Source organism: Anser cygnoides, chromosome Z, assembly GCF_040182565.1.
Source record: "Anser cygnoides isolate HZ-2024a breed goose chromosome Z, Taihu_goose_T2T_genome, whole genome shotgun sequence".
NCBI lineage: Eukaryota > Metazoa > Chordata > Aves > Anseriformes > Anatidae > Anser > Anser cygnoides.
In genome coordinates, this window is record NC_089912.1 from 52,558,907 (window position 1) to 52,581,102 (window position 22,196).

Here is a 22,196-nt window from a genome sequence, read left to right on the forward strand (position 1 = left end):
TAGGTAAATTAGAGGATGACCAGATGGCATGATTTAGATCATACTTTAATCTGCTACTGATTTTTCAAAGGCAAGAAAAAAAATCTTTCAATTTTATTTATTATTATTATTTTTTTAATCAAAGTGGAATTTTATTGTAATATTCACTCAAATAAATACACTGCTTGTGGGAAATCACTTTTGTTTTCAGATAAAAATGTAGTAGATGACATTATATCTGAATGGGTATCACAATCAGAAGCCGTTCAGAAGACTAATGCAATAACATACTCTGGACTGGGTGATCTTTATATTTTAATGTCACATATGATTTAGCCTGTTTATTTTTTAAATTATCCATGTAGAAATGAGAATATAACAAAGTAAAGAATAAGAATTCATGCTACATTTTAGCATCTTAGCTCTGCAATCGATGTACTTCATATAATACCAATTTCTGTTCCTATATTTCCTATGTGAAATAGCATACAACTCTAGTTTTCTAGTTTTCTAGTTTTTATCTAGTACCCTGAAAGGTTTTCTTGTACTCATTAAATTCTGGAACATTAATCTTTTCACATAATAAGGATGTACAATTGAAGTTGTAAAATTCTTATTCTGGTTTTATTAATGGATGGATACATGTTAAGGAAAAAAAAAAAGTTTATCTCAACAAAAGCCATATGATATCTCACTGAAAGATCAAGATCTGTGTTTTTTAGTACTCAAGCTCCAGTAGTAACATTAACTCTCAGTCTGTAGCAAAATAAAATGAGTATGATATATTAAGGCTGGTTAAACATCTGGAGAACAGGAAAAAATAATTATAATACATAAAACCAGAAAACAACTGTCTTAATTATCTGAATTGTGAATTAAACAATGGCAAGTCCAGAGACTACTGGACTGCTCATTACTCAGAATTGTTCTAACACGTAGAAATATGTAGCCACCACAATCACTCCTGTTATCTTTGCTATGGGTCTAAAAGTAAAAATTTTAAAGAAATCTCTTTTAGAAAGCACACTTGCCCCTAAAAATTTATATAAATTAGACTGTTGTACATGTTATTAGTTTGTTGCCAAGATCAGCTGAGCTCATGATATAATTTACTAAATCTTCACAAAATTTACTCAGCCAGGGAACACAGTCACTTCTTAAATCTGTTTTTCTTGCATTCAGGAAAAGAAAAGCCTTTACCCAGTTGTCATACTATAGTGGTGGGAGTGAGGGGTAGGGAATGGGGTGGGGTGGAACCTATGAAGATAAAAGTCACTATCAAACATTGCTGAGGGATGCAAGCTCTACATAAGTAATTACAGTTATCACCCAATTTCATACAAAAGTATTCACCCGAGACATACAGAAGCTTAGGATTTCTGGAAAGTAGGCATTGAGTATGTGTGAACAACTGTGCTGTTTATATGATATAAAGTTGAAATTGTAAATATAGATTAAATCTGATACAATTCAGACTTCCTACATAACAAGTTAATTTTAGACTTAAAATTTTGGGGTTTGCCAAAAAAACAAGGAAGACAATTCTCAAGTTTTGTTACACAGACACTGTAAACTCTAAAAGGATAGTATTTTACCAATTAAATCTGAAATGACACTTTAACTGATCAAAAAAGATCTAAATTAACTTACCACCTCACCACCGTGTCCTCACAGCGCAATCAATGACTGGAGGATGAAAAGTGTAAGACTCTTCAAGTTTTCCCTGGAAAAAAAAAATAATAAAATAAATAAATATAAAGCATAATTTGCATATCTGCATACCAATTGATTTAAAGGGTTCAGGAAAAGGTAGTACACTGAATCTAAATAAATTCCTCAAGCCACTATCATTAAAAATAAGTGGAGTTACTAAAGTAATCCTCTCAGATGTAAAACAGTCTAGATCAAAATAAAATGGTTATATATTAAATTATATAAATATTTTCTGATTAGAGTGTTAATGCAAAAACAATTGTGCCTTAAAAAACCCCAGTGCCTTAACTACACTTTCTTGCTATGACACTGCTAATACAACTGTTTCAAAGTACTATTTTTTAGAATAAAAATCTTCATAATTTTATGTATGAAACTTTAGTATGTAAATACAGAAGAGATATTAACAAAACCTGTAATACATGCACAGACAAGACATTAATCAGTAAATTACCTTTTATAAAACTACAATCAGTGAAAACAAAATGGTAACCTTGCCAATACCAAAATTATCTGCTTGTTTTTTGCCAAAAAAATGTTAATCCCTACGATACGGATGTCCATTCTAACACTACTTATTCAACTCTTTCTAACTAGAAGTCAGGCTAGTAGAAGTCCTACAAACTACCCTAACAAAAACTGATGAAATTGTTAATTACACACTGAATGCAGGAATCATCTTTACTACATACATGTGAATGTCACTGTAGGAAGAAGCAATTTAAAAAGTGCTTTTCCTTTTAGTTATGCTTATCTTCATAATTTGCTTTTGGATGTGTTTATTTGTCCCCTAGCTTCACTCCACATTGTTCTGAATTCATATTTATAGTGTAGAAGGAAAAGATAATTGCTTTTGAGACAAGGACATTTCTATCAATCAAAATTTCTATCCTTTTTAATTTCACTTTCTCTTTTTTCTCTTTCTTCTTCCTCTTATTCTTACCTTCCTTCCTTTCTGCTCTTGTGGAATATGTTGGCTTTTTTGACCCTTCAGGCAAAATAATTATGTTTCGGTTGCTAGATATTCAAAATTTAGTATCATGGAGTATCCCAAGTTTGAAAAGACCCACAAGGATCACTGAGTCCAACTTCTGGCTCCACACAGGATGACCTAAAAATTAAACCATAGGTCTGAGAGCATTGTCCAAATGTTTCTTGAACTCTGGCAGTCTTGCTGCTAAGACAACTTCCCTGTTGTATGTTCCCACTGGTATTCCTTCTGTTGTAAGTTCCCTTCCCTGTTCCCTCTGGTCCTATCACTGCTCACCAGAAAGAAGAGAACAATGCTTTCCTCTCTGCTCCCCCTTAATCTCTTCCCTACACTGAACAAACCAAGTGATCTCAGCCACTCCTCATAAATTGTGTCCTCTAGAATTTTTACCATCTTCGTTGCCTTCTTTGAATACTCTAATAGTTTTATGTCCCTCTGATATTGTGGTGCCCAAAACTACACATGGTACTCAAGGTGAAGCCACATCAGTGCCAACCAGAGCGGGACTACCACTACCCTCAACCAGCTAGTTATGCTGTGCTTAATGAACACTGATACATAAATATATCCAGGTGTGTATATCCAGGATTACCCCATCCCAGGTGCAGCATCACTTGCTCTTGTTAAAATTCATAGATTTGGTGATTGCCCAGCCTTTTAATCTATCAAGATCTCTGAAAAACTGGGACCATATTTGTAGACTTCCAGTCAAATTGGACCTTTCCAGATTCCAAAGACCACTGGAAAAATAATAATAATAATAATTTAAAAAAATGGAGAGATGTCTCATGATAACATCGGTCTGCTCTTTGAGCACCCTAGAATGAATCCCATCAGGATCCATATATTTATGTGCACCCTGCTGAAGCAGCAAATCTTGCACAAGTTCAGAGTTATTTTATCCCAAGCAAAAATTTTTTTCAGTCAAGTCAAACAAGGGACATAAGTGAAAGCAGTGCATATTGTCTACAAGGATTTCAGTAAGGATTTGACACTATCTGCCAAAACATCCTCATAGAGAAGCAGTTGTAGTATGGGTTGGATGAGCAGGCAGTGAAGTGGATTGAAAACTGGCTGAATGGTCCAGTCCAGAAAGTGGTGGTCAGTGGCATGAAGTCCAGCTTGAGGACAGTAGCTAGTGGTGTTTAACAACTTAATGATCCAGACGAGGTGGCAGAGTGTACCTTTTGAAAGTTTGATGATTACACAAAACTGGGGGAACAGGTGGACACACACAAAGGTCCTTCTGCCATCCAGAGGGACCTCAAAAAGTTCAGCAAGTGAGTTGCAAAGTTCTACAGCTGAGGAGGAATATTGCAATGCAGCAGTACATGCTGGGTTCTACCCATATAGAAAGCAGCTTTGTAGAAAAGGTCCAAGTTATACTTTAGCCAGCTGAATGTCAGACAGCAATGTGTTCTTGCCACCAAGAAGGCCAACACCATCCTGGGCTGCATTAGGGGAAGTGTTGCCAGCATGTCAAGGCAGGTGACCCTTTCCCTCTCCTCAGTGCTGATTAGGCCACACCTGGAATACTTTATCAATTTCTGGCCCCCTGAGTACAAGAGAGACATGGATATACTAGAGAGAGTCCAACATAGGGCCATGAAGATAATGAAGGGACTGGAATATCTCTCCAAAGGAATCAGTGGGAGAGCTGGGACTGTTTAGCTTAGAGAAGGGAAGGCTCAGCGTATCAATGTAGATGAATACCTGAAGAGAGGGTACTAAAGCGACGGAACAAGGCTCTTTCCAGTTGTGACAAGGACAAGAGGTAATAAGCACAAATGGAGACATAGGAAGTCATATCTGTCTGTACATAAGGACCTACTTTTTACTTTGGGGGTGACTGAGCACTTGCACAGGTTACCAAATGAGTCTGTGTAGCCTTCATCCTTGGAGATACTGAAAAGTCATCTGGACAATAATGGGTAACCTGTTCTACATAGCCTTATTTCAGCAGAGGGAATGGACAACATTCAACCTAAAGCATTCTGTGATTATGTGATTCTCTTTAGCACTGATGAGATTCATGACTTTGAATAGTAGACATGTAGAGTTCGTGTTTTTTTTTCCACCCACCTAGCAATACTGAGATTGAAAAACACTTCTCTCTCCCCCCACCCCTTTTTAAAAATAAATAAATAAAAAAAAAATCTGTGGAGACATGTGGCCACAATACCCCCAAAGATCCAGAAAAAAAATAAATGGTGAGGAAATGGCAATAAATGGAAAAAACTAATCAAGACTGTCTTTGTCTTAAAACAAAGCCATTTCTGAGAAAAGATGTTTTTGAAATGCACTGATCAAAGAAAGGTGTTGAAAATAGGCAGATAAAGAATTTCTTATTTTCTTAAAATTATAACTATGTTGCGACTCAGTTACATTAAAAGAAATGCCAGATATAATCCCTATTGGTTCCTCAAGATTTTAGTTCTGTTGTTGTTGGAAGGGAAAGCATGGCTAAGAGTTTTCGTTAAATAGGAAATAACTCAAATAAATGACAACAATGTATTTGGCAGAGTAGCATTAGAATGGTTAGAATGATCCTTTTTTTTTTTTTTTCTGGCTTTAAATTTCATCATGATCATGGATTTAAGAACTTATGGCCTTTTAGTAATCAAGCACATAGAGAAATAGAAATCTCATCATAAATAGTCTTGATATACTACAAAGCAGAAAGTAAATGAGATTACACAGAAATTTTGTATGTTGCCACTGTGGAAATATAAGAACACTGAAAAGGAATATGGACTGGGAAGCTTCTGACAATGCAAAACCTCTTTTGCTAAGTGAGCTTGATAACACAATAAAAAGGTCTCTTTTCTACTATATAGAGTGCAAGGAGGTGAAAGTAGAAACTTGGAGGTGCCTGCAAGAGTTATATTTCCAGCTACTGGTCAAAAATAATTGCTAGCAAACAAGAATTTCTTACTCGCATGTATTCTCAGATTGCACCGAAACAAATCTAAATTCATATATATATTTTTTTTCTTCTTTAGATTGTGATTTTAGATGTGTATATGGAATTGCAATAAGATAATAACTAGACAAAATAACTGGATATTATAGATACTGTGTTATGTGTTTGATCTCATGACTGGGTCACTGGAATGCATATCAAAATCCTTGGTGATAAGTACTAAGGCTAGTAAAGAAATATGCAGTTTTTAAGAAATCTACGTATATTTTTATGCATGGCACATCACATTTATCAATTTATTATTATTAGTAGTAGTAGTAGTAGCAGTAGCAGCAGTAGCAGTAGTATTAGTAGTAGTAGCACTAGTTAGTACTGTTTAACATCTGAATTTTGATACTAACAGTCTTGTCATTCTGAATTTCTTCCCTTTTCAATGTCGAGGAACAAATCAAAGTCAACCAAAACTTACAACCTTTTCTCCCACCCAACTTCTCTCTCACATTACATGCATTCTGTGCAGATGCAAGTAGAACATAGAATCACAGAATCATAGAATCATAGGATCACGGAATCATAGGGTTGGAAAGGGCTCTAAAGATCATCTAGTTCCAAACCTCCTGCCATAGGCAGGGATGTCACCCACTAGATCAAGTTGGTCAGGGTCTCATCTATACTGGTCTTGAAACATTCTATGATGTATAAGATGGTTTGAAGTACAATATGGTTTGAAAGCAGAAAACGAATTATTAATTTCTGTAACAAGATTCATGATTTAATAAAGGTTACAGCATGGTCTCCCTATGTCTGTTGCCTTCACACTGACATCTGAGGTCCCCCTTCCTCACAACCTTAAGTCTAACTTGTTTAATTCATTGATTTTTCAATCTGATATCACCAGATAAACAGAGACAGTTTCACCTTCTTGAACTTTTAAACCTTTTAACAGCTTTCAAATATTATAAAAGAGGTAACATAATTACTTCAAAATGTGATCACAGTATCACAGATTTCTAGGTTGGAAGAGACCTCAAGATCATCGAGTCCAACCTCCGACCTAACACTAAGTATTCCACTAAACCATATCGCTAAGCTCTACATCTAAACGTCTTTTAAAGACCTCCAGGGATGGTGACTCCACCACCTCCCTGGGCAGCCCGTTCCAATGCTTAATAACCCTTTCGGTAACGAAGTACTTCCTAACATCCAACCTAAAACTCCCCTGTCGCAACTTTCGCCCATTCCCCCTCGTCCTGTCACCAGGCACGTAGGAGAACAGACCAACCCCCACCTCTTTACAGCCTCCTTTAAGGTAACTGTAGAGAGCGATAAGGTCGCCCCTGAGCCTCCTCTTCTCCAGGCTGAACAAGCCCAGCTCCCTCAGCCGCTCCTCGTAAGACTTGTTCTCCAGACCCCTCACCAGCTTGGCCGCCCTTCTCTGGACTCGCTCGAGCACCTCCATGTCCTTCCTGTAGCGAGGAACCCAAAACTGAACACAGTACTCAAGGTGCGGCCTCACCAGAGCCAAGTACAGGGGAACAATCACTTCCCTAGACCTGCTGGCCACACTGCTTCTTATACAGGCCAGGATGCTGTTGGCCTTCTTGGCCACCTGGGCACACTGCTGGCTCATATTCAGCCGACTATCAACCAATACTCCCAGGTACTTCTCGGCCAGGCAGCTTTCCAGCCACTCATCTCCCAGCCTGTAGCTCTGCTTGAGGTTGTTGCGCCCCAGGTGCAGGACCCGGCACTTGGCCTTGTTGAACTTCATACAGTTGACCTCAGCCCATCGGTCCAGCCTATCCAGATCCTCCTGCAGAGCCTTCCTGCCCTCGAGCAGATCGACACACGCACTTAGCTTGGTGTCATCTGCAGACTTACTGAGGGTGCACTGGACGCCCTCATCCAGATCATCGATAAAGATATTAAAGAGGACCGGCCCCAGTACTGAGCCCTGGGGGACACCACTAGTGACCAGCCTCCAACCAGATTTGACTCCATTCACCACAACTCTCTGGGCCCGGCTACCCAGCCAGTTTCTAACCCAGCGAAGCGTACGCCAGTCCAAGCCCCGAGCAGCCAGTTTCTTGAGGAGAATGTTGTGGGGAACGGTGTCAAAAGCCTTACTGAGGTCAAGGTAAACCACATCCACAGCCTTTCCCTCATCCACCAAGCGCGTCACTTGGTCATAGAAGGAGATCAGGGTCGTCAAGCAGGACCTGCCTTTCATAAACCCATGCTGACTGGGCCTGATCGCCTGCTTGCCCTGCAAGTGTCGCGTGATGACCCTCAAGATAATCTGCTCCATGAGCTTTCCTGGCACTGAGGTCAAACTGACAGGCCTATAGTTCCCCGGGTCTGCCCTGCGGCCCTTCTTATAGATGGGCGTCACATTGGCTAGCCGCCAGTCAACTGGGACCTCCACCGATAGCCAGGACTGCCGAGAAATGATGGAAAGTGGCTCAGCCAGCTCCTCCGCCAGTTCTTTCAGTACCCTCGGGTGCATCCCATCCGGCCCCATCGACTTGCGCACATCCAAGCTCCGTAGCAGGTCGCCAACCATTTCCTCATGGATAGCGAAGGCCACATCCTGGTCCCCATCCCCTTCCACCAGCTCAAGGCACTGGGTATCCAGAGAACAACTGGTCTTGCCGCTAAAGACTGGGGCAAAGAAGGCATTAAGCACCTCAGCCTTTTCCTCATCCTTAGTAACTAGGTTTCCCCTCGCATCCTGGAAAGGATGGAGATTCTCCTTAGTCCTCCGTTTCGCGTTGATATATTTGTAAAAGGATTTTTTGTTGTCTTTAACGGCAGTAGCCAGGTTGAGCTCCAGATGAGCTTTGGCCTTTCTAATTTTCTCCCTGCACAGCCTCGCTAAATCCTTGTAGTCCTCCTCAGTGGCCCGCCCTCTTTTCCAAAGATTATAAACCCTCTTTTTTCTGCTAAGCTCGAACCACAACTCTCTGTTGAGCCAGGTCGGTCTTCTTCCACGCCGGCTCGTCTTTGGACACGTGGGGACGGACCGCTCCTGTGCCATCACAATTTCCTTCTTGAGGAGCGCCCAGCCTTCCTGGACTCCTCTGCCCTTCAGAACCGCCTCCCAAGGGACTCGGCCAACCAGCGTCCTGAGCAGCTCAAAGTCAGCCCTCCGGAAGTCCAATACAGCAGTTTTACTGGTCCCCTTCCTGGCCTCGCCAAGAATAGAGAACTCTACCATTTCGTGGTCACTCTGCCCAAGACAGCTTCCGACCACCACATCTCCCACCAGTCCTTCTCTGTTTGTGAAGAGAAGGTCTAGCGGGGCACCACCCCTGGTAGGTTCACTGATCAGCTGCGTCAGGAAGCTTTCTCTGCTTTCTCTGCTTTTTTACAGACTGCTTTCTCTGTGCCGTGTTGTGTTTCCAGGATATGTCCGGGAAGTTGAAGTCCCCCACGAGGACAAACGCCGACGATTTTGCAATTTCTGTCAGTTGTCTATAAAACTCCTCATCCGTCTCCTCATCCTGGTTCGGCAGTCTATAACAGACCCCGACCAGGAAGCTAGCCTTGCCGGCCTTCCTGCGGATCCTAACCCACAGGGATTCAACCTCATCATTCCCAGCCTGGAGTTCCACAACATCAAAAGATTCTCTAATGTAGAGAGCCACGCCACCACCCCCTCTGTGCTGCCTGTCCCTCCTGAAGAGCCGATAGCCAGGCATTGCAGCACTCCAGTCGTGGGAGCGGTCCCACCACGTTTCCGTGATGGCAACCAAGTCGTAGCCTGCCTGCTGCACGATGGCTTCCAGCTCCTCCTGTTTGTTACCCATGCTGCGTGCATTAGTGTAGATGCACTTCAGCTGGGCCATCGCCTTCTTCCCCGGCCTAGCCATTGTTTCCCCCGGCACAGCTCCAACAAGCCTTGTTTGAGCCCCGTCCCCCTTCTTACCTAGTTTAAAGCGCTTTCTATGAGCCCTGCCAGCTCCTGGCCTAGGATCCGTTTTCCCCTTGGAGATAGGGACCCGTCTGGGGCCATCAGGCCAGGTGCCGTGTAAAGCTCCCCATGGTGAAAAAACCCAAAATTTCTGTGCTGGCACCAGCCTCTGAGCCACCTATTAACCACGCGAGCTTTCCGTGTCCTCTCCGTGCCTCTCCCTTCCCCCGTAGGGATAGACGAAAACACCACCTGCACTCCCGCTCCCTCCACCAATCGTCCCAGCCCCCTATAGTCCTGTTTGATAGCCTTGAGGCTTCTCTTTTCAACATCGTCACTGCCAGCCTGGACTATCAAAAGCGGGTAATAGTCAGAGGGGCGAACCAGGTTTGGAAGCTTCCTGGTAACGTCTCTGACCCTGGCCCCAGGGAGGCAGCAGACTTCCCTATGTGTGGGGTCAGGCCGACAAATAAGGCCCTCCGTTCCCCTGAGGAGGGAGTCGCCCACAACAATCACCCTCCTTTCTTTCTTGGTGGAGGCAGTCCTGAGGCGTGGAGTCAACTTCCTCACCTCAGGCATCCTCCTGGGTAGGCTTCCTACCTCATCCTCACCTACCAGTCTCACAAGCTCCAGGGCCTCAAGCCTATTGTTCAAGGGCACCTGGGAAGGCGGCACCGGAAGGGGAGGGCATTTCCTGCGAGGTCGAGCAGGGACCTGTCTCCATTCCTCCTCAACTCGCAGGTCCCCTCCCTCTGCCCGATGGCGACAGGGCAGGGGGTCCACCCCCCTTTGGAGCGTCTCACCCTGGTCCCTCTCTCTCCGGTCCTGCAGGGAGTCACTCCACCAGTCTATCTCCCACTCACACTCCCTGATATCCCTCAACCTCTGCACCTCCTCCTTGAGTTCCGCCACCATGCGGACCAGGTCGTCCACCTGCTCGCACCTCACGCAAGCAGTCTCTCTGCCTCCCGCCGATGGCAACAAGAGGCTCAGACACTCCCTGCATCCGGAGACCTGAACTGCCGCATGTTTGGACGGGCAGTCGGTCTGGGTGTGTACTGACTTCCTAGAGAAAGCACCGTGCCTGGTGGAGACCATTGCAGCCCAGCTGACGGGAGAGTGCCGTTGGAGGAGTTGTCCCTATGGGCGGGTGTGAGCGCTTCGCCTGTGATCTAATCATCTGAATGTCAAATTGCAGGGTAAAACTATAACATGCTCAGGCAATTGAATAATTGTAATTTCCTTCAAAATTATCACTTAAAATGTAATTTCTCTCTTTCTTTTTCTTATTTAACAGTGAAATGATTTTTTTGTGTGTGTGTGTGTGTGCATTAACCATATTTATTATGCATTTTTTTCTTAAAAGTTGGCTACTTTTGTTTTTTTTCCAGTGAACTGTAATTTGGAAAAAAAAAAATTATATATATATATATATGTATATGTATATGTATATGTATATATCCAAGACCCATGCTTAGTTATGCTAATTTTATCTAAAAGTAAGAAAAATTAAAACTATAATTTTTCTATATCTTAAATGAAATTATTCCCTTCCTGGAATTATAATTATAAAAATATTTGGGTAAAGAACAAACAAACAAACAAACAAAACAACAAATCACCTTGCAACATTTATCTATTCATATAAAAGTTCCTGGTAATAAATATATGTTTATACCATTTTTATTTTGCACAGGAATAACAGATATATGCCCTCATTCTCCTTATCTAGTAAACAAGTGAAATATCATGAAAATCTATTTGGTGGGTCATTTTCAAAATTCAATTAAAAAATTTCAAATAAAAATTCTGTTAAACAAATCATTAATTTCCATTATATACTTTGAAATATACTATTACATAATTTTTCATTTTAAAATTGCAAAATTCAATTTTGCTTTTAGTATGTTGAGGTAAGAACATCTGCATTTTATCTCTGAAGAGACTTTTTTTGTCAAAGTGTACGTTATTGAACCACTGTCTAACAACACCGTTCATATTTCTCAACAATTCTGAATTAAAAATTTGCAGTTACCAGAAATTAGAGTGTTAATTACTAACATTGCAATTAATTTTAATTTTACTAGTAAGAAACTAAGTATTTCCAAGAGGAATGAAGTTTTGAAATGTTCTCCAGGATAGGAAGAATTGAGTTAAAATAGCTACTTTTCTAATAGCATTTTTTTTTCTTCTTTAATTCCCTTTCCTTTTCTTTTTTTAATTCCTTTCTTTTTGTTTGTTTGTTTGTTTGTTTGTTACTAGAAGGTTTAAGGGCAAAGCACTAGACTAAGTGACAAAGACTTTCAATGTATTCGTAGTATGATTATATTTAGGAATATGAATCATCACATGGAAAAAAAATATGCATATTCTAAAGCTGACTTCAGTCTTACCCTATGGTTCTAAATATATCTCACAATTCCAGAGTGGTGCCAAGTGCCTTATTGAACCAGTAAAGATACCTTCTTTACCTTAGGTGACCAGAACACAGTACACTGAAAGCAAAAACTGAAACCAAATAAAAATTAAAAAAAAATAAAAATAAAATCCATGTCTGTCTTGAATGTTACAGATATTTCATTTTTGAAAGATCCCTTCTCCTACTTTCCTGTTATAATCTTTTAATAAGCAACTCAAAACTCTTATAGCCTTCTTTACTATTGGAGGTGGAACAAGTAAACTGGAAAGATGGGAACTTCAGCTCATAAGATGCCAAAATGTACAGAAGTGTTGATGCTGTGTGTTGCTGTCTCTCACTTACTGAGGAAGATCCCATTATTCTGAACTGATGTCTGTGTTTGTAGACTTTTTTATTTATTTTACTTTATTTTTTTATTTATTTTTTTTTACTGTAAGTAAAGAACTGTAAAAAATGACGAACTGCAAGGGAATTTATCACTGTGACTGGAGCATTTATTTAAGGTGATTTTACAATGATTTCAAACTTGGTGAAACGCAGTTGTATATGACAATGGATTGAGTCCGTCATTTTGAAGATAGGAATGTTTCGATAAAATATTCTCCTGATCCCACATTCAACCCACTAGTCCAGGTGATTCAAAATCACCTGTGTATCAATCCACAAAACAGCTAGCAGATCCTGAAGGTAACAGCTGTAGTTTCATTTCAAATGTGGGGACAGCCTACTAAGAATTGGCACTTGCCTGTTCTCATTTTCACCAAAAGACTGCACACAGTATTTCTCTTAGGGTATCACAGAATCACAGAATCACAGAATTGTAGGGGTTGGAAGGGACCTCGAGAGATCATCGGGTCCAGCCCCCTGCCAAAGCAGGTTCCTTAGAGGAGGCTGCCCAGGTAGGCATCCAGACAGGCCTTGAATATCTCCAGAGAAGGAGACTCCACAACCACCCTGGGCAGCCTGTTTCAGTGCTCTGTCACCCTCACCGTGAAGGAGTTCTTTCGCATGTTGGTGCAGAACTTCCTGTGCTCCATCCTGTGGCCATTACCCTTTGTCCTGTCCCCACAAACCACTGAAAAGAGGTTGGCCAAATCCCTCTGTCTCCCACACCTCAGGTATTTATAAACATTGATGAGATCCCCTTTCAATCTTCTTTTATCCAGGCTGAACAGACCCAGGTCTCTCAGCCTTTCTTCATAGGGAAGATGCTCCAGGCCCCGTATCATCTTTGTGGCCATCCGCTGGACTCTTCCCAGGAGATCCTTGTCTTTTTTGTACTGGGGAGCCCAGAACTGGACACGGTACTCCAGGTGAGGCCTGACCAGGGCAGAGTAGAGGGGGAGGATCACCTCCCTTGACCTGCTGGCCATGCTCCTTTTAATGCACGCCAGGATCCCATTGGCCCTCTTGGCCACCAGGGCACACTGCTGGCTCATGGTCAACCTGTCGTCCACCAGGACCCCCAGGTCCTTCTCCTCAGAGCTCCTCTCCAGCAGGTCGTCCCCCAGCCTGTACTGATACGTGCGCTTGTTCCTTCCCAGGTGCAGGACTCTACACTTGCTCTTGTTAAACCTCATTTGGTTTCTTCCTGCCCATCTCTCCAGCCAGTCCAGGTCTCGCTGACTGGCAGCACAGCCTTCTGGCATGTCAGCCACTCCTCCCAGCTTTGTGTCATCGGTGTACTTGCTGAGGACAGACACTCTTCCCTCATCAAGGTCATCAACAAAGATGTTGAATAAGACCGGACCTAGCACCGACCCCTGGGGAACACCACTAGTCACAGGTCTCCAGCCAGACTCTGCGCCACCGATCACCACCCTCTGAGCTCGGCCAGTCAGCCAGTTCTCAACCCACCTTACTGTGCACTCGTCTATCCCACACTTTATCAGCTTTGTTAGCAGGATGTCGTGGGAGACAGTATCAAAAGCCTTGCTAAAGTCAAGGTAGATGACATCCACTGCTCTACCCCCATCTACCCAGCTGGTGATGCCATCATAGAAGGCAACGAGGTTGGTGGAGCATGACTTCCACTTGGTGAATCCATGCTGACTACTCCTCATAACATTCTTCTCTTCCAATTCCTTGGAGATGGCATCCAGAACAAGCTGTTCCAACACCTTTCCAGGGACAGAGGTGAGACCGACTGGCCTGTAGTTTCCCAGATCCTCCTTCTTGCCCTTCTTGAAGACCGGAGTGACATTGGCTATCTTCCAGTCTTCAGGCACCTCTCCTGTTCTCCAGGACCTTTCAAAGACGACATAGAGCAGTTCGGCGATAACCTCTGCCAACTCCCGTAGCACACGTGGATGCATCCCATCGGGGCCCATGGATTTGTGTGCATTGATCCCACTCAGATGCTCCCGAACCGCTATCCTGTCAACCAGGGGTGAGCCCTCCATTTCCCAGACCCTTTCTTCTCCCTCCAGGGTCAAGGAGTCCGGCGGAGGGCGGGGGGGGGGGGGGAGGGGGGGGCGAGTGCTAGGGGCTGGGGAAGTCCTTGAAGCAAAGACTGAAGCTAAGAAAGCATTCAGTATCTCCGCCTTCTCGGCATCTCTCGTTGCCAGTACACGCCCCCTTGTATGGCACAAGCTTTCCAGGAATGACTTTACAATCAAGTAAATCAGTGTTTCTCCTCCAGTAAAGTCATTCTCAGTAGTATTCCTATTTAGAGGCAGTAGGACAAAGAATAATATAAAGAAACATGGCATTGCCCCTGTGGGAATGTAGTAGCACAGGAAGCAAAACAGAGGTGTTTCAGGCCACTGTTTTGTAGAGATTTAAACTATAGTAAACAAGCCCCTGTGGACAGATAAAGTGAAAATGTATTTAACCCTTTTTCACCTATTAGAATGACATCAGAACATTTTTACCTTGTATTTGACAAAGTTTGCTGATTTTCTATTACAATGCTGTATCAAACCTAAACAGTAAAACTGACTGCAGAACTCCTAAATTAATATAAAATTTGTTCTTCTTCTGGAAACAGTAGTTCCTCATGGACATATCTGGTTAAAATAAATAAATAAATAAATAAATAACTTCCTGAACAGCCTTTTGACAGAGTATGAACAAAATAGTATCTTTAGCACGATAGAGCTAGTTTGGTGCACCAGTATCTGCTTTTAATCAGAATAAGCGCAAAACCTTTCACACCCTGATCCTGAAACAGGTCTATTAGAGTAGAATGGACATGACACAAACATGACTGTCCTCTCCCCATGGCCAAGAGATTTGCTCCTGCACAACTCTGAGTGTATAAAGCTGATTGTGTTTGATTAACAGAGGAAGCTAGACCTGGAGACACTCACCTCTGTCTGGCTGCAAGAGGCAGGGCCTAAGTGGAAAGCAGTAGCAGCCAGGATCCACCCAAGGAGTCAAGGCCCTTAAGCCCCTGACCCAGCACCACCCCGGTCTACCTGGGCCTGGCTGTGGAACTTTTCACCTCCTGCTGCTGCTGCTGTGAGATGGGGTCTAGCCACCACTGCCCCATGCAGCTGGTCCTGCTGGGGGCTGTGTACCACAGGGTGGGGCCTGACCTTCACGGGACATCTGTGAGAGGTATGGCCCCTCTCTCAAGGCACCCTCCTGAGCCCTACTAATGGCTCAGCTGATATATCACACAAATAATACAAAACAGGCATTGGCAAACTGAAAAGTTATAAAAAGAAACAGAATAAAAAAATCTGAAAAGTTATGCAATCATTTAGTCTTGTGCTATATCAAGAAATACACCCCTGACCAGTACACATATCTATTTCTTGTACAGTTTTAGTCTTTCAATAAGTCAAGAACTATCTCTGGGAAATGTCAAACATACACATATCCAAAAAATCATGATATATATATAAAAATGAGTGGACTGCTGTTGTAAAATACACTGCACTTTTTTTCACAAATTCAACTGCATGAAAGGAAAGATGAAGGGAACTGTCATTGTGTGTGTGTGCATAAAATATTACAGAAAAAAAAAAAAAGTATTTTTTAATTAACCTGGTAGAAAACTCTCAAGCTATGATTTTTTATTTTTATTTTTTCATTCTATTGATATTTTCTAGTGTGTAAAGCTGTGGGAGTGTGGCCATGGGGGTCAACAAGCCCCATGGTTGGTGATAACATAGGACTCTTAACGATGAGACCATCAGGAATGTAAAGAGTTTAGAGGGAACAAAGAAGGGTGATTCAGGAGATGCCTTGCCATCTCGGGTTGCTTGTTCTTCAGCTGTTAAGGCATGGAAGTTGCTGGGTGTTTGCTGTTGCCGGGCAAAGTTGTTGACCAATGAACAGTTAGTTCATTGGTCATTGCTGTGGGTTGAATGGTATAAGGGAGCCTGTCCTCATTAAGGGGAAATGAAGTTATGTCCTCAATATGAGAGATAAATTAGGCCCTCAGTAAGAGAGAGCTGAAGTTATGTCATCAATAAAGAAGCAGCAGTTACTGATCCTAAAAGGACCCCGGTGTCCATGTGGTCATTATGCCACAAATGGAGCCTGAACAGGGACATGAAGAAAACAAACAGGGACATGAAGAACAGGAACAGGGACAGGCTAACAGAACAGGAACAAAACCAAAAAAGGAATGAATAGGGACAGGCTAGCAGAACAGGGACCAGGACAGGAACGGGGACATTGATCGCCTCATGAAGAGAGTTTCGGCCAAACTAAGGAAACTGCTCAAAGAAGCTCGTATTGAAAGTCGCTGGAAATTGGCGCACTAGAGCTGGAAAGAAGCTCGTATTGAAAGTCACTGGAAATAAGCGCACCGGAGCTGGAAAGAAGCTGAAGCTGAGGGAAGTGGACCTGTGTACACAACTGCTCCTCACTAGCCGAAAGTAAGCAGTTGTGCGCTATGGGGAATCATATGTCCTTAGAAACAAAGAATGTCCTGGTAACCTTACAGCTTATTCCCTTCATTATGAATCAGATGGTTTATGATCCTGAAACAGGGGACCAAATTGAGGTCAAGTTGTGGGACTCTGCTACTAAAAACGACAAGGTTGCGGCGGGATTGCTCAGCACCTGGCAAGCAATCTCTGAGGCCTTAAAGAGCCATGTGGGACCATAATCAGAAACGTGTGGTTTGGCGGATAGTGAGGGAGCTGCGGGCTCATCCACCGATCTGCCTGCTATGCCATCAGCCCCTCCGCTGCTACAGCCAATGCAGGCCTTTGCTGTTACACCCGCTGGTGACCTGGACTTTCCTTTTGATCCAGGCCTTATAGGCCCTGAAAAGGGGCCGGATCTGTTTCCCTTCATGATTAGCCCTGGAACACTCCAGTGTTTGTAATCAAGGAAAGGAATGGAAAATGGAGACTGTTATATGATCTGAGAAAAATTAATGAAGTCATGTAAGATATGGGAGCACTTCAACCAGGATTACCATTTCCAACTATGCTCCCTGAGTCATGGGCATTAATAGTAATAGACTTAAAGGATTGTTTGTTAAACACTTGCCAGAACTCAGAAAACTTTGCTATGTCTATGTTTCAACTGATAGCTTTTCTGATTGTATTTTTGCATCTGTTCATGCAGGGGAAAAGGCAAAGGATGTGTGTAAACATCTTCTGTCAGCTTTTGTGAAATTAGGAGTTCCAAAAATAATTAAAATAGATAATGGGCCAGGATATGGGGCCCATGCAACCCACTTTTTTTTCAACAGTGGGGTATCTGACAGGTATACCTCATTCTCCTCACAGGTCAAGCAATTATTGAACAGGCCTATGGTACCCTCAAAGCTGTGCTTCTAAAACAAAAAAGGGGGAATAGGGGTGTGACCCCCAGGAAAAGATAGCTAAAGCATGCTATGTTCTTAAATTTTTAAATTGATGGACAGAGGAAGGTTCTTGCATCTGTCCATGCAGGAGAAAAGGTGACAGACAGATCTGGGAGACAGACAGATCTGGGAGAGCGATCTGGGAGAAACTCAGTTAAAGAAAGGGCACAAGTCGTGGTAAAAAATTAAAGCACCAATCATTGGGAAGGGCCCTACACTCTAATAACTTGGGGCCGAGGTTGTGCTTGTGTTTTAACAGGAATCGGTCCTACATGGGTGTCAGCACGATGGGTCCGTCCAGCCATCTCATCATCTGCCTTAACATGATCACATCACTCTCCTCTGTGGTTTGGACTCCAGCTAAAAATGTATGGGAGGGTCCCGCTGGCATATGCAGGACCCACAAACAAGGACTCCAGGAGTTGGAGGGGCAGCCAAAGCCCCCCCGGCTGGGCAGCACTCAGTGCCTGCCTCTCCTAGGGATGTGGTTACAAAGTTTGGTAAAGGTAGAATTAGTATCCCCAGAAGTTTTTCTCTGTGTTTTAGTTTGTGTTAATTGTGCTTTCTTGATTTGTGTTAATCGCACTTTTTTATGTTAATAAAGAAGGGGGAGATGTGGGAGTGTGGCCATGGGGGTCAACAAGCTAGGGTCTTCTTTCTTGCCCTTCTTGAAGATTGGCACAACATTTGCCAGATTCCAGTCTACTGGGACCTCTCCAGATTCCCAAGACTGCTGAAAAACAATAGAGAGAGGTCCTGTGATGACGTCAGCCAGCTCTTTAAGCACCCTGGGATGAATCCCATCCGGACCCATGGACTCGTATGGATCCAGGTGGACCAGCAAATCCCGCCCACATTCAGGGTCAGTTGGGAGTTTATCATTCCCACTGCCATGGTCCTCCAGCTCAGGGCACCCTGGGTCCCGAAGCTCATCATCAGCGTTGAAGTTGGAGGCAAAGGCGGCATTAAACGTCTCTGCTTTGCCTATATCCTTGTCTGTGAGGTGACCTTCCCCATCAAGTAGCGGACCTATGTTTTCTTTGGTTCTCCTTTTTCTATTCACATATCTAAAAAAAAACCCTTTCATTGTCTCCCACAGACTTGGACAGCTTCAACTCTAGTTGGGCTTTGGCTGCACAAATATTCTCCCTACAAATGCGAACAGTGTCCCTGTATTCTTTCCACGCTGCCTGACCCTGCTTCCAGCAGCCGTACATTTTCTTTTTTCACCTAAGCTCCAGTAGAAGATCCCTGGTCAGCCAGGCCAGCCTTCTGCTTCTGCCCCGCCTGCTTGACTTCCGATATTTTGGAATTGCCTGATCCTGTTCTTTTTGGAGGCAGTGCTTAAAGACTGACCAGCACTGATGGGCGTCCATGCCTTCAAAAGCAGTTTCCCACGGGACCTTGCTGGCTAGTTCCCTGAGCAGCCTGAAGTCTGCTTTCCCCACATCCAGGGCTGAAGTTTTGGTGGCAGTTTTCCTTCTGTCGCCAAAAATTTTAAACTCAACCACTTCATGGTCATGATGGCCAAGATGGCCACCAGTTGCCACGTCCCCCTCAGCAAGCGAGAGCTGAAGTTATGTCATCAATAAAGAAGCAGCAGTTACTGATCCTAAAAGGACCCTGGTGTCCATGTGGTCATTATGCCACATAAAGCATTAAAATTTATGTTTTCCTTTTCATGTTCATTGGAAACCCAGGAAATCTTATAAGCTAAAATGTGACAGTCATAATGTGAGTCCCTTATCTCTTACAGAGAAGTCACAGCAGTATTCAAATACCTTAGCAGAACCTGTGAAATGCAGAGGAGGTGATTAAATTACTGTATGTTCTCCACTGCAGAAATTCTTGATGATGGGTAGAAAACTAACACTGAATTTAGATATTCACTTTATGTCCTTTGAAGACATTAAGTAGTTCAGTACTGGCTGAATGAAGGCAAAGTTCCCAAGGACAGGTTTACAGAAGAAAAGCCAAAGTGTTCTACCTATTTCTCCTCTTTTTACATCACACTCCAACAGTGTCCTGACTCTAATCCTTTCTGTACATAACACATTTCAACAGGCAGTTAATTCAGGTGATCTTAGGCCATGAGTGATAGTAAATGGGGATTTGTTAAATGAAACCACATACTTTTATTTATTTATTTATTTTCATATATTTTTTAAGATAAATAAAACGAATGACTAATAATATTTTCATAATACAAGTGTTATTAAGCTAGAAAAGGCCATTCTGAAATTGACAATGCTCTTTTAGTGATTCCTTTCCTGAATACACATTCTGCATACAACAGAGTTGAGAAACTGTCCATCATCAGGTGAGTGAAAGCTCTTTCATAGTACATTTACCTAACTTTGGATTTTGTAATATAAATCTTTTAATCATATTTGGTAAAAAGAAGCAATATTTTTTTATCCTAAAAACAAACAAAAGAAATCTCTTCATCAGATAAAATGCTTTGTAGTATTTTTGTAGTATTAATGTGGTGTTGAAATCTGGATTAGAGTTGCATTATTTCAGAGTAAACACAACATTTTTTTTCTCTCTTATATTTGTCACTAAAGAACAGAATAAGTTAAGATTCTCCTGGATCTCTGTTTCACTAGACAATTTTACTTCAAAGTTCTTTAAATATCAAATAAGAAGAAAAATGGTGCCAGTGGCAACTTTAATCCCTTTTATTATATATGTATTTTCAATCAATCATGCTTTCTATGTACAACAATAATTTAATTGCAGTCAGCTACGTCTGGATCCTGAAAAGGTTTATTCATGTATTAAAGTATAGTTAAACAAGCTCAACTGCAGAGGGATTATTTGCATGATGAAGTTAAGCCTATGCATAGCTGAATAAACTGTAGGATGGAGCCACAGGCAACTGCTGTCTCAGTAGTTGCACTAGTTTCTCAGCAGGAGAGGAAAAGAAGTCACTACAAGGTAGTTTTAAAATAAATTCAATCCTTTATTTATAGAAAACTGTAGCATACCTTTAATTTAATTGGCTTCTTTCTAAATAGTCAAATTGACCATGTCCATTAAGAAAAAGATAATGTGATTAATGTGATTTTTTTTTTTTTTTTTAACCAGGGAAGAATTTTTGAGCAACGTTGTGCTCTACAGAGACTGCATGTATCCTGTGCAATAGGACTCATATTACAAATGTGTAAAGTAAACGGGATAGCTAGGAATGACAAGTTCAATGCAAGAATGATACAATTACAGGTAACTTCAGCACAAAGGTGCAAAGTCAGATCAAACAGTGGAACAGTTAGATGCTTCTTGTCTTGGATAGTTGAAGATACATGGGCTTTCTTATTCTGCCAAATGAAATAAAAAAAAAAATAAATAAAAATAAAAATAGAAAAAGAAAAAGAAAAAGAAAAAGAAAAAGAAAAAGAAAAAGAAAAAGAAAAAGAAAAAGAAAAAGAAAAAGAAAAAGAAAAAGAAAAAGAAAAAGAAAAAGAAAAAGAAAAAGAAAAAGAAAAAGAAAAAGAAAAAGAAAAAAAAAGAAAGGAGTAACCTGAGTAAGCAGTTCATCCAGCAACTAGAATAGACAGATTGATAGCTAGCTAGCTAGATAGATAGATAGGTAGATAGATGACAGGAGTTTCTGCTTAGGGTGGTTAGAAATTGTAGTCATAACTGGGCAGGTGGAGAGTTACTGCCATCTGCTGGATAAAAATCTCTTTCGTGATTCAACTGCAAATAAGTGTTTTATGAATTTAAAAAAATAATAATTAAAAAAAAAAAAAAGGAAAGATTAAGACTCCATCGCTGAAATTTAAGTGCATTACATCTCTGTAAGTATCTAAATGGTTGTTATTCTAATATCTTCAAGAGTACCAAATCTATGACAATATAAGCCTAAATCTCCTTACAGTAGAATGTTTGAATGAGGAGTGGGTAATTGAATTGAAGATACAATAGAAAGGAGAAACTAAAGACCTCTTCACTTGGTAGTATAAATTTCAGTAGTAGTTTCATTCATGAAAAGATGTAAGAACGTTATTTTAGGAAAAAAAAAAGTTATATATGTTTTGGAAAGGAAGACTAGCTGTAACTCTGTGATAAATGTTATAGACAGATAGCAGATAGCCCTCAGAAAACACCCATTTTTCTGTAATAGTTGACAGTTTAAGCAAAAATCATGCTTCACTACTGGGAGACTTCTGTTTAGGTCATAAAGTACAATTTTTAGTTAGCACAGGGAAGTCATGTTGACTCTGAATGTAGAGTCAGTGATAATGTAGCTAACTTTGTGTTGGACACTTTTCAAGAGCTTTTCTGTCTTCATTCTCAGTTCTGTTTCAGCTATGTATAGTCCCAAATCCATGCAACAGAGTACACTTTCCCAGCTAATGGATTTTAAATGTCAATTTTATATCAACATGCTGAAGATTTCAGGACAGACAACTTATCGATCCCTCCACCCCTAGAGGTGTTCAGGACCAGGTTGGATGAGGCCCTGGGCAACCTGATAGA

At 41.7% G+C, this 22,196-nt stretch overlaps 1 protein-coding gene across 34 annotated transcripts in view; it reads right to left on the bottom strand.

Annotated features, from left to right (window-relative positions):
• Positions 1 to 22,196, bottom strand: part of PTPRD (protein tyrosine phosphatase receptor type D) — a 1,327,869-nt gene that overhangs the window by 1,023,607 nt on the left and 282,066 nt on the right. For 31 of the 34 annotated variants that reach the window (XM_066988380.1, XM_066988378.1, XM_066988352.1 and 28 more), the window contains one exon: positions 1,630 to 1,702. The gene's annotated coding sequence lies outside the window, so the exon portion shown is untranslated. Of the gene's footprint in view, positions 1 to 1,629; positions 1,703 to 2,635; positions 2,804 to 22,196 lie in introns of all 34 variants that reach the window. The other 3 variants (XM_066988357.1, XM_066988361.1, XM_066988360.1) reach the window with 1 other exon arrangement.